We start from the raw sequence: 13,718 nt of genomic DNA on the forward strand, positions 1-13,718 counted from the left end.
CTATTGTATTACTCTAGACCGTTTACATCAAAAGAGTTCAGTGACATTCTTGGACGTTACCCTGAATGGCAGTGGTCAGAAATTACTCACTATGTGGATTACTTTTGCTCTAGGAGAAGATTGTGAATTGTACGGACTGACCTATTCATGGATTCTTTGCTAGAGAACATTCGTGGCTTGCCTGTGGAGTTAAGAGAAAGGATTTACCGAGAGCTGGTCAAAATACAAGTCAAACGTAAAGAACAGTTGCATCCGTTACGTCACCAGATCTTTAACCACTGGTGCCTGAATGGTATAAGAGCACTGATTCGTCAGAAATTGTTTCAGTGGTCAGACCTTGTTCAATACTTCCAGGGCCCCGATGATCGACGTGTTGATGATTTTGGTTACTTCGAGATTCACCTAGTGCAACGCATTGAGGAAGACAAGTTAAAGGATTACCGACATATTTTACGTGGAATCTACTTTGCGGAAGAGGAAACTTCCAAACGAACTCTGACGTTTCGGTTACAGTATGCAACATTTAAATTCCCCACTGGAAAACGAAGATCTCTGGCTAGAAAATACGTGTATTCTTTCCGAAACAAAGAGACTATAAAAACAGGCTGCCATGCCACGACTTTTATCACATGTAATCCAACAGGTTCCGTGGAAGGAACTCAATGACCATATTCAAACCCTGGATCATTACCATCGATTATTACAAGAACTGTATCCAATCAATTTGGGACGACGCATAGTGTGTGTCTTAGTGACTTGTTTTCTGGGATTTCGTTTACCAGCCGATTCCTTGTGGACTTTTTACAGTACTTACCACCCCAATGGCCTTAAATGGTCACGAAAGACTCCTTTTGCTCAAAGCCTTGCGTTTTCATCTGGATACTTCTCGACCTCTACGGGAAAAAAAGATTCGTCAACTTTTAGCTACCCAAGACGTGTATGACGATGTGTGTGTAGCTTGTGACTTACACCCCCATTGGACAGATGTCCGTGCCTGGAAAGAATGGGATTTTGAGGCTTGGACCCAAGAAGTGGCCCAGTATGCACGAGAGTTGTTCAAGGAAAAAAGTTACTTTTCAACCAGTGTTAGTGACGGTGCCAGAAGAACCCGTCACCCAGGACAGGACTGTCGTGGACACGCCTGAAAGACCCTTTCGGGAGGAGACTTGTGTGACCTTACCCTCTATAGAACTGGTCAGAACATTACCCAAAACATGTTGTACAGACACTTGTGTTTATTAAACGTTGATGGTTATCATGTGCCTTTTATCGTTGTACTTAAGCCTTTGGCTTTTATGTATTTTTGTCTTTCGTGTTCATGTTTAAAACATTCAATAAACGTGTCCTGAAAAAAGTATATAAACTCTTGTCTTGTTTGTTTTCGTGTCAAAAGTGACATTCCTAACACTATGGCTACCTCTGCTGTCTCTCCTCCCTCTTCCTCCACTGTCAAAGTCATCGACGAACACTTAGATCGTGCCAGTTGGGAGGCTTTGTATCTTCGCTATCCCTTTAACATGCTCATTGCTGGACCTAGCGGCTCAGGCAAAACCAAATTCGTCAAACGCTTGATCGAACATAAACATCATTTGCTCGATCGACCACCTCAACGCATCGTGTGGTTTTACAAAGAGTGGCAATCGGCGTACAGCCTCTTGCGAGAAAGTCAAGGCGATTCCATCGTGTTTGTGGAAGGCATTCCTAAAGAAGACGACGGCATCGTCTCTGACTCCCGTCAAACCCATTTGGTCATTTTCGACGACATGTTAGGAGAAGACGAAGAAGAAATTAAACTGTGGATCACGCACAAAGGGCATCACCGTAATGCCAGTGTCCTTTACATTACTCAAAATTTGTTTCAACAAAGTAAAGCCCATCGCACCATCAGTCTCAATGCGCATTACCTGGTCTTGTTTAAAAGCCCTCGAGATAAATCACAAGTGCAAGTCTTAGCCAAACAGTTAGGAACACCTTGGCTGACTCAGGCGTACGACGATGCCACCCAAACACCACACGCCTATTTACTCGTCGATTTGAAACCTACTACCCCCGATGATCTGCGATTTCGTACCCACTTGTTTCACCACTGGTGCCAGGACGGAGGGCCTGTCCTGTACACGTCTCCGTCCTCGACTTAACTTCACTCCACAAAAAAATCTATAAAAACCTCAGACCCTTTTCGTCTGTCTCACACAACGTCAACATGACGTCCCTTCAGTCGCATCTTCCCGTCAAATTGATTCGTGCCTTGTATGGCATCAGTCGAGAAAAAAAATCCACAAATATGAGCTCGTGTCTTAGAAGCTAGTCTCAAAGAAGTCTTACGATGGTTCACGGTGACGGCTAGTCAATTACTCCAAGGGATCATTCAGATTCCTCATCAAACCAAACGCTTTTTTGATCGAAACAAAGTTGCTTTGACCCAACTGGCCGATCCCGCATCGACACTCAAACCAAAAAACAAATCATTTTGAAATCTGGAGGGAGCGGTATTCTAGGAGGGGTCATCATTCGCTCTCTCTTAAGATGGGATCCTAATGCCCCCAAACTTCTCCCCAAGAAAAAAGTCAAACGAAGATCCAAGAAGAAGAAAAAACCAGGTCCCCAGGGAGAACTTCTCCAGTGGCGGGACCCTCCTCTTACCAGACACCACCCCGGAAAAAGAAAAAAAGCCCCCAGAAAAAGAAACAGAGAAAAAGTCCCCAGAAAAAGAAAAGTCCACAGAAGAAAACTAGTCGCAAGAGAGGCACTTCGGTCAGGACGCAACCTTACACTCGCAAACCACGACCTGCCACGACGGTGACCGCGTCTCCGGCAGCCTCACGTTCATCCACTTCCCCGTTGATGACACCAAGAACTGAAGTGTACTTGGAGACGTTGATCACACCAAGAACTTCTCCGTTGATGACCCCAAGAACTTCCCCAGTGGCAGGACCCTCCAATTTAGTGACAGTGGCTGCTGCTCACAAAGTACCTGCTCCCAAAATCAAAGTTCAAGAAAGATCGGGCATGTTACAAAGTTTACTGGATTTGTCCAAGCAAGAACTGGCTCGATTTAGTCCGTTGCGTACCCCTGCACGACGTGTCATGCCTGTCCTGAAGTTGATACGACGTAAAGACAATCAGTGGCGACGCGTTCCAGTATAAAAAAGGCCTGTGACCAAGTCGGGGGTATTAGTGTTTTTGGTGCTGAAGACTCAAAGATGTCACCCTCCAGAAAACATCCCTCTTCTAAACAGCCCCAAGGAAAGAAAAGAAATGGACTGCCTCCTCGTTTAGTCAAACATGGGGACATGTTATCTGTCCTGTCCAAAGCTTCTCCACCTCTACGAAAAAAAACTCATTCAATCAGCCTCCAAAGAGGTCATCGATACCGTGTGCGAATGCTGTTTGAACGTCTTGAAAGGCACGATCCCTTTGTCCAAACACCAGAAACAATGCTTAGGCAAACATCGTCACGTTCTGCGCCAAATGGTTCAAAAGAAAATCCCCATTCGTCAAAAGAAGAAGACGTTGGTCCAACGTGGAGGCATTTTACCCCTCTTGTTAGGCCCCTTACTGAAAGGAGTCTTGGGAACCATGTTGGGAGGACTGGTGGGAGCAAGATAAAAAAAGCCCTCTGAAGTCCCAAGATCTCAGAATCGACCCCTGTCAACCCCATGGAAGGACGAAAACTAGCTTTAGTGCCTTACAAACGATGGATGGAATACCATTGTTGGCAAGAACAACGCACCCCGCATTTACCTCCCAATCCCAATTTGAGCGAGATGTCTCACATACAACACGAATTGCAGTCCTTGATGGATCGCCAAGATTTGTCCGAAACAGAAAAATCGCAAAAGTACGGTCAACTCTTGCAACGACTGCAACTCTTTCACCAGAAAGCTTTAGACGAAACAGCTCTACCCACTCTGAAAAATTTTAAGACCTTAATGAAAAGTCCAGCACCATCATCACTACCACCACCACCACCACTTCTACCATCCCCAGAGGTCACCAGAGATGCTACCCCACGAAGACCTGAGGAAGACGAGATGCGAGAAGTGTTTCAAACACCGTCAGCAGCACCCATTTCAAGTAAGATTGCAGCATCCTTGTTGACCCCGTCCCCCACACCCCAACGAGAAGAAATGAAAGCTTGGGTTAAAAAGATGATGTCCACTCCTCCTTCGACGGAAGTGAAAAAGAAAGAAGGGAAGCCAGAAGTGAAAAAAGAAAAGAAGACCAAAGCCATTCCATTGCCACCTCCACCACCACTACCTTCGAGTTCTACTCCCGTAGCCCATCGGACACGTAAATCCGCTTCTAAACCACCCTTTCGTCCCACTCAAAGTAGCATCACCGAAGAGTAGGTAACTTATTAACACACAAACACAAAAAATGGAAAAAGTCTTAGCCAGCATTTACTACGATCCCTAGCATCCTGCAGGTTACGCAGGAGTTCAAAAATTGTATCGTGCTGCCAAAACTCGACTGAAAAGTCTCCCTCAAGTGCAACGATGGTTACAAGAACAAGCTACCTACACTTTACACAAACCCATTCGACGCAAGTTTGCCAGAAGTCGCACCCGAGTGGAAGGCATCGATCATCAATGGCAAGCCGATTTAGCCGATGTCTCTCATTTGACCAGCTACAATCGTGGCTACAAATATTTGTTTTGTGTCATCGACGTCTTTTCCAAATTTGCCTGGGTCGTAACCCTTGACTTCCAAATCGAGCAGCGAGTTAGTGCGAGCCCTGCAACGAGTGTTGAAACAAAGCGGTCGTCACCCTCTTCGATGGCAAACGGACAAAGGTACCGAATTTCTGAACCAAGCTTTCCAAAAAGAATTAAAGAAACGTGACATTCATTTTTTTACCACCGAGAATCCCGAAACCAAAGCCAGCATCGTGGAACGTTTTCAACGCACTTTGAAAGAACGCATGTGGAAATATTTTACGCATCACCACACTCTGAAGTACATCGACATCTTACCGCACCTGGTGCAAGCGTACAACCAATCTTACCATCGAAGCATTGGACGTGCCCCGCAAGACGTGACTCCCGACAACGAAGTGTTGGTGTTTGAGCGCCTGTTTGGTACGTCCCCGACGAGGGCTGTCCCCAAGAAAAGTGGAGAGTTGGCCGTAGGAGATTGGGTGCGCATTGGCAAAACCAAACGCACTTTCGACAAAGGTTACTTACCTAACTGGACGACCGAATTGTTTCGCGTCACTGGACGAGTACATGGTCGTCATCCTGCCGTCTATAAATTGGAAGACATGAACGGAGAAGTGCTCAAAGGAACGTTTTATTTGCCCGAGTTACAACGTGTCACCAAAACAGAAGACGACGTGTACGACATCGAAAGCATTCTCGAACGCAGAACCCGTAAAGTGGGCAAACGACGTGTCAAAGAAGTCAAAGTACGTTGGAAAGGATATCCACCCAGTTTTGATTCTTGGATCGACGCTTCGCAAGTCATCGACTATAAAAAGAAGTGACCATCATGCCCTTTCACACAGACGCAGCTACGTCGACCACTCCTTCACCTAGTTCTTCTCTGCAAGATTTACAAAAACAACCTTTGTGGGTGTGGTGCGGAGAACGTGTGCCTAAAACGCAAATCGTCTTTTTCTGCCAAATCTTCGTAGTGTATTGAGTCATCGGGGCAGCCATCGCCAATTTGAGTTTGCAACAAGGAGACAAACAACTGTGGACCATTTTATTGAGCAGTTGCATCGGTTACCTGCTTCCCAATCCCTCCCTGAAATTCTCCTCGAACGGGAACCACGGGAACCTTGTGTCCAGTGCCAGTGTCAGTCACCACTCCAACAACAACCACAACCAGAACCCCATTTTGGGCGGAGACACGCCTCTGACGTCCAGTAACCCCTCGGACAGCCACAGAACTCTGGAATTATGAGTCACCAAAACCAATTTTACTTAACCTTACCCAGTGACAGTTCCATGGAGGTGTTTCCCCACAACACGTTGTGCTGTTACACGGCCAAATTACCTCAGGCCATCCCATTAGATCACGAAGCCCAATGGGAAGTGGCTTTGGTAGAAATGATTCACCCAACACAAATCAAAAACATCACTGAAACTCAAAACACTTTTGACGTCGAAATTCTGGACCCAACAGTGCAGCAAACCATGATGACCACTTCTCAACATAAATCACTTCCCAAGACCCCAATACCCCGCAGCAGCAGTGACACTTCTCCTCCTTTTTACGTTTATCACTTTAAAATTAACTCAGGCCATTATTTTAGTGGTCAACATCTGGTGGAGGTCATTGCTGACAAATTCTATGCAGCATTTGACAAAGTTCTGACCGGACTAAAAAAACGTGTCACCATTGAGTACCACAAACCGTCTCACCGTCTACTCATCAAATTTGAAAGTGAGGAAAAAAGTATACGTATTAAATTTTGCCCAGAATTGTATGACATTTTGGGTGGAGACCTCAATTTGGTCACGGATAAGCACTCCAAAAAGATTGAGAAAGCAGAGATTGACAACAACGGGCATTTTGCGAGGTATTTTCGTTTCCCGGTAGAACTGAACCAGGGACTGAATTTAATCTTTATGTACTCCGATGTGGTGGAGTACAACGTGGTGGGACACACCTCCGTGCCGTTACTGCGTGTCATTCCTTTCAAAGTAAATTCTGCCACGGTCACTGACGAGGAAGGTGGAAACACTTACCACATTCACCGCGAATTTGTACATCCTCATTATTTGCCTGTCAGCAAGTCGTATTTGGACATGGTCAACATTGCTATAAAAGGAGATTTGGGACAAAATATTCCATTCACCAAAGGAAAAGTCACGGTGAAACTCCATTTTAGAAAACGGTTCTCTCACGATTCGTAAGTCATGTATCCAGTGTACCGAGGGGTTGCTCGACAGCGAGGACACGGTTTAGGAGATATGCTAAAATCGGCCTTTCTTTCGGTGGCTCCGGTGTTGAAACCGATGGTGACACGCGGATTGCACGCCTTGAAAGATGCTGCACTGACACAAGGCAAAGAATTTCTCCAAAATGTCATCATCCACAAACAAAACCCCAAAGAAGCCTTCATGAGGGCAGGCAAAAATGTCTTGCTACAAACGGATAAAGACCTTTTGGGCCGACGAGACACACCTATAAATGCCCCGCACGCTACCGAGTCAAGCATTCAGCAAGGACAAGGCAGAAAGAGACGACGAAGAAAACACCCTTTCACCAGACTTCACACGTCTAAAGCTAGAAAGGCAAAGAAAAGAAGAACCGTTCGAGACTTAGACGCTTTCGATTATTGAGACACAGAAAAAAAATGATGCACCGAGAGTCATGCGCTTGTTCCAAGTCGGAACTGGATCTGTTTGCCATGCCACCTACCATGATGACGATGCAAGAATCCCAATGGGTGGAATTTCACCCCGTCTCCTCATTGACAGATTCCGCTCCCATCGAGTTTGAAATCAAGGGACAGCCCGAAGATTACATCGATCTGAATAGCAGTTACTTGTACTTGAAAGTCAAAGTTCTAGATAAGGATGATGGTGGAGTAGAAGACACTGAGAATATAGCTCCCGTCAACAATTTCATGCATTCCTTATTCAGCTCAGTGGACTTGTACTTGAATAACAAACTGGTCAGCAGCAGCATGGATACTTACCCTTACCGTGCCTACCTGGAAAATCTCTTGACGTACGGAATAGATGCCAAGAATACTCATCTCAATGCCTGTGTGCTATGGGAACCTGACGAAGCGAAGGAGTTTAACACATTAAATAAAAGCAATGACGGCTTTGTGGAAAGACGAAGCAAAATCTTAAATAAGAAGAGTTTAGAACTGATGGATCGTTTGCATTTGGACATGTGGTTGCAAGAGAAATATTTGCTGAACGGGGTAAATGTTCGCTTGAGACTGAATCGTAGCAGTGCCGCTTTCCATTTGTTGGCTGATAGTTCTGCCAAAAGCAAAATCGAGGAGGCCAAACTCTACGTACGACGCGTGGAAGTGTTACCTAAAGTGGGAAACGACATCAGTCAAACGTTGAGCAGAACGACCGCCAAGTATCCCATCCAACGCGTGGAAGTGAAAACGTTCACCATTCCCCGTAACCATCATTCCATGATCGAAGATCATCTGTTTCAAGAACAGTTACCCAAGCGTTTAATCCTTGGTATGGTCTTGAATTCAGCCTTCAACGGAGCCTTCGCTGAAAATCCTTTCTACTTTCAACACTTCGACGTGAAGAAAATCGAAGTCAGTCGCGATGGCATGACCTTGTGTACCCGTCCTTTCGAACCTGACTTTGGTGACACAAAGATGAATTACTTGAGATCGTACTTGTCCCTGTACGAAGCCACCGGACAATTAGGGACCACCACCAGTCACGGCATTACGTACGAGGATTACGCAGGAGGCTATGCTTTGTGGGCTTTCGATTTCACTCCAGACCAAGGCTGCGACGAGGGACATTTCCACCCTATAAAATCCGGCCAGATTCGTGTGGAACTTCAGTTTGCAAAGCCACTGGACGAGACAGTGAACGTCATCCTGTATGCAGAATTCGATAATACCACAGAAATCAACAGTTTGAGAGAAGTCATTCTAGACTATTAGAAGCTATGGAAGACTGTTATCCCTCTTTACCTAGTGGAGAAACTTTGGAGATGGAATGTGAGGAGACCGTGGAAAAAGAATCTCAAGACAAAGACGACGAAGTTATGATGAAGTCAAGATGGCCACAACAAGAAGCGCATTTAGTCTCCTGTTTTGTCAAACACTTGGTGGAAAAAATGACGGAATTGATCAAAAAAGAGTGCTATGGATGTCAAAACGATCATCCCAGTCAAATTCAACACGATAAATGCCTGATGCTGAGTCAAGAAGAAAAACTGGACGAGTATCTGGAGGAAGCTTGGAGTCTCATCTCGGACGAAGTCGTGTTGCATCAGTGGTATAAAGACTTGCGTGAACATTCTTGTCCACCATTAACCACTCAAGAGATCAATCGTATCGAAGCTCTCCTGAATTAGAGTGAGGAGACGAAACGAAGAAACGGTTATTTGTCAGACATTTTCAAGCAAAAAGTCAGGATCGAATTGATGACTTATTATTACCTGTGAAGAAGAAAAAAACAAAACATGGATAACTGGGAACTTTATTACCTTTTGAACCACAGTTCGTATACGGCTTCTTGGAATCGTGTCGTCTGTGCTAAAGATGAACTCCCTCATCGAAAACCTCAAGACCATCTAGCTTATGTGATCAACACGGACGACAGTCATCTCCCAGGAACCCACTGGGTAGCCGTCTACTTTCCTCAAGAAGGATGTGTGGAATATTTCGATTCGTACGGATTGCCTCCTTTGGAAGACGATATCATTGACTTTATGAGAAGAAATGCTCAGACCACCCGATTCAATAATGTGAAATTACAAGGCACAGATTCCCTGGTGTGTGGACAATATTGTGTATATTCTGCATCATCGCAGCCTGGGCTATTCCTTAGAACATTTAGTGACTCATTTTGATCCTCGTTCTTCTTCTAGAAATGATGTGAAAGTAGATCAATGGTTTTGTGACCATTATGCTTATCTTTTGTCTCTAGCTAGGAAACGTAGTGTCCATCAATGGCCTAATGACTTCCAACAGTGGAAATCACAATTTCATTCACAACGTTGCCAACCCTGTCCAAAATAATGTGTAAATTGAAACAAAATGTTTGATGTTATATTGTTGGATTATTGTTAAAAATGTTAGAGTTGTTTGTTAGTGTTAAGTGATTTTGAATAAAAAATGTTGTGTTTTGAAAAAAAATGCCTTTGTCTTTTGTTTGGCTATAAGATTGTTGATTCATGCTCTTTGACTTCTCTCTATCCCTCTCATGACACTCATTGAACGTTGCGGCTCGAAAACCGTAGAGGGATGTTTTCCTTCACGTCCGCGCTTTGACTTTAAGAACCGGGGCAGTTTCCAGTCTAACCATCCATTGTCGACTCATCCTCCTACGAAGATGTGCTCCAAACTAGCTAAGCTAAACGAAGCCTACGTGAATTTGCATAGGGTCAGACACAGTCTGATACAGAAGCCAGAAGAGATAGAGAATGTGAGAATGTTAAAAGTCACTGAAGACCTGATAGAAGAGCTCTTCAGAGAAGAAGTGAACAGGGAGAAAGAAGAATGGACAGAGAAGTACAGACTTCAGAGACAGCAGCAACAGCAACAACAGCAGCAGCAGCAGCAACCTGAACCTGACAGAGGCTTTGTCGATTGTCGTATCGACACCAAAGAGTTCTTCTTCTCTTTCCGAAGAAGCAGACCTATCGTCAGAAAGTCTATCCTCTGAGGACGTAGCATTCTTAGAAACTAAAAGATTGCTATAGCAAACAAAAAAACCCCAGCCCTTTTCAGGGCTACCCAATACTCTAGAAAAGAAATAACAATCGATTTGCCAATGTGTGTATGTAGAGTAGTGTGAATATAAACACTGACTCTTTTGTTGTGTGAGTGTATGTGTTTGTGTGGATAGTAGATCATGATCATATTTTTTTTTTGTTTTTTTTTTGTTGACGTGGAGAGTAGATTTGGGGTTTGATTGGATTGCTTTGCGTATGTGAATAGTATATTGAAGTGATTAATGAAAATTTTTAAATTAGTAATGGATAGTAAAAAAAGTGAGTGTTTGTTTTAGGTCCGCGCGTTGTTTGGTCATGATTTAGGTAAGATCAATTTTGTTTTAGGGGGATGTTTTCCATCACGTCCGCGCTTTTACTATAAATTGAAAATCACTGGGCAGTCTAGCTACCCTGTTCATTCGTTGACAAGACAATGAATACCAGAATTGTGAAACTGCTGGAACTCCAGATGCACCTGGAATATGCCAGGCGCATAGTAAATGAACTGGCCGCGGAGGCCATAGTAGAAGAGGCAAGGATAAAGAAAGAAGAGGAGGACAGAAGACAAAAGGAAGAGGAGGAAACGAAAATAGGAGAGAGGATGGCTTACAAGATACCAGAGACAGAGGATTGGGGTGATGAAGCTAATCATCCTCCCTCTGCGCTCCCAGTCAAACGAGTCAACTGGAAAGATTGGAGTAGAAGATGTGTGTGTGGTGCCAGGCCAGGAAGGTGCCAGCATTAACCAGATGTCACTGTAGTTAAAAAAAACAGCCCTTTTCAGGGCTACCCAAATCTCTAGAAAAGAAATAGTGTGTAGGGTTTCATTTTAATGATTTGCGTGTGTGAATAGTAGATTATGGGTTTGTTTATTGTTTCTTAGCGTATGTGGAGAGTATAGTTAGGGTTTTGTAACGGATCACGTACGTTTGTGTGGATAGTAGATTAGGATTTGAATAGGATTTGATTTTGATACTTGGCTTGTGTGAATGGTAGATTTTGGTTTGTTTATTGCTGCTTCACGTATGTGGATAGTAGATGATATGAAATGAGAAAAGTAGGGGGATGTTTTCCTTCACGTCCGCGCGTTGTTTGGTCATGATCTAGGTAATATCAATTTTAGGGGGATGTTTTCCTTCACGTCCGCGCTTTAACTATAAAACTAACAGTGTTTGCCATTGGAGCCCATTCCACGGAATAAGCAAAGAAGAAGATGCCAGCAGTTTCAGCTTTGTATAACAACCTTATGGGAAGTTGGTATTGGATGGTGGATGGGTTGAATGTAGCAGAAAGGCTTGAACAGGAATGGAGGCATGCAGTGACAAAAGACTTCGTCTCAAGACAAGTAACCAGCTTCCACTTAGCCATCGATATTGTGAAAGAAATGATAGAGGATGAGGAGAAGAGAATCAGAGGTTTCATTAACCCACCGTATGTGAAAGTGGGCAAGTTGAAAGAAGCCATAGTTTATGTGAAGAGTGTAAGGTGTTTTTTAGAAGACATTGTAGAATGGACAGATTGGTCTTTTGTGAAGTGGGGCTTAGACAAGCTTAAGAAAGCGGAAGAAGTAATGAGGAATGTGCTGACCGAAGACGTCAAGAAGACCAAAGAAAAGTGGTCAAAGGAAAGAAAAGAAGAAGAAAATAGAAAGAAAAAGGAAGAACTAGAGAAACTAAACGCTAACTGGATGAAAATCCAACAGAAGTTCCGAGCCATGGGTCACCCGGACTGGATACCGGAAACAGAAAAGAAGAAGAAGAAAGGAATGATGGAAAAAATAAGGGGATGGATAAAGAAGTTAAGGAGTTAGAAGAAGAAGAAGAAGAAGAAACAGAAAGGCCCTTTTCAGGGCCACCCACATTTCTCGAAAAGAGATCCACTTTTAATTGCCTACCCCTTTCTTACTTTTTATTTTTTTAATTTTTTTCTATTTTTTTAAAAAAAATAAATAGAAACCCTCCCCGTTTCAATTTTACATAGACCCTATACAGTCCCAGGGGTGTTAATGTTAAATTTACATAGACCCTATACAGTCCCAGGAAAGGTCTGTAATGCTAATTCCCCATAGACCCTATAGTGTCCCAGGGTTTTTTGTCCATGTTAAATTTACATAGACCCTATACAGTCCCAGGGGTGTTAATGTTAAATTTACATAGACCCTATAGTGTCCCAGGGGTGTTTTTAATGATAAGTCCCATAGACCCTACGGTATCCCTATTCACTACTGCAGTAAATTCAAAACGGTTGTTGGCTAGTAAAGTCTAGTAATCTTATGCCAGCCATCATACACATGATTCCAGCATGACGAGTTTAAAATACGTTCAATTTTCGATAGTGGCCACTTGATTTGCAACATCTGTGACTATACATAGCAAAAATAAATCCTATGCCCCTTCATCTGCCTAGAACAGGAGAAGGCATTCGATAAAGTTAACTAAAAATTCATATTCATAACTTTAGATTTCCATGTAAATTTCATGCCAGATTTAATATTTGCAGTGTGTATACATCTTGCCATGGTTTATCTTTTTCGGTGATAGTAAATCACAAATATATATTTATGATTGTTAATAAATATTTCATAAATACATAAAGCAATACATTTAAATTATACATTAAATATAATATTTCTTATAATCAGCCGGTTTGGATAGCGCTCACTTTGCTTTAGTAAAGCATTTGAACATCTTACTTTGTCACAATGAACGTTTATTAATAATTTTCGGCATATGCAAAATTAATGGACACAACTAAGGGTGCGTACGTATAAATTTTTACTAAAACAAGAAAAGAAAAAAAAAGAGAAAAAATCGTGTAAATCTTACCAAGGGCATTGAAAGCTAACTGTTACCCTGAATAATCGTTCTTTGTAACAGTTTCCAAATGTCAAACAGTAGAATAAATCGTCGATGTTCAAGACACGTGCGATGATATGCATATAGTAGATTCCTTTGATAAATAAAGGATTTGTAGCAGCAATTAATTAAATCAATTTTCATCATATTCAAAGTTGTTACGTAATTATAATCAAATTAAGGTCACGCTCAACCGTTCAACAATACAAGTTGATATAATCTTTGTATCTTCAACAGATATGACTAGTGTAATCTGGAGAAAAAACATTGGATATAAAAATTTCGAAAACTTTTTGAAAAGTACGAAGATAAAAGCAATTAATTAAGACAGACAACAAGGGACGAAATGAGACAGATATTGAGGAATTACATCATAGTTAGGCAAAATGATATATTACAGCGCAAAACATACCAGATAAACCAAGTGAAGATTATTTCGAGGTTTTAATAAAATCAATAGTGCTAGTAAATATATGTCAT

At 42.7% G+C, this 13,718-nt stretch overlaps 1 protein-coding gene across 2 annotated transcripts in view; it reads right to left on the minus strand.

Moving 5' to 3' along the window:
• LOC149781410 (cationic amino acid transporter 4-like) overlaps nucleotides 1-13,718 on the minus strand; it is a 50,737-nt gene that overhangs the window by 35,250 nt on the left and 1,769 nt on the right. The window lies entirely within an intron of this gene.

Source organism: Sinohyriopsis cumingii, chromosome 15, assembly GCF_028554795.1.
Source record: "Sinohyriopsis cumingii isolate HCF-2022 chromosome 15, ASM2855479v2, whole genome shotgun sequence".
In the NCBI taxonomy this organism is placed as follows: domain Eukaryota; kingdom Metazoa; phylum Mollusca; class Bivalvia; order Unionida; family Unionidae; genus Sinohyriopsis; species Sinohyriopsis cumingii.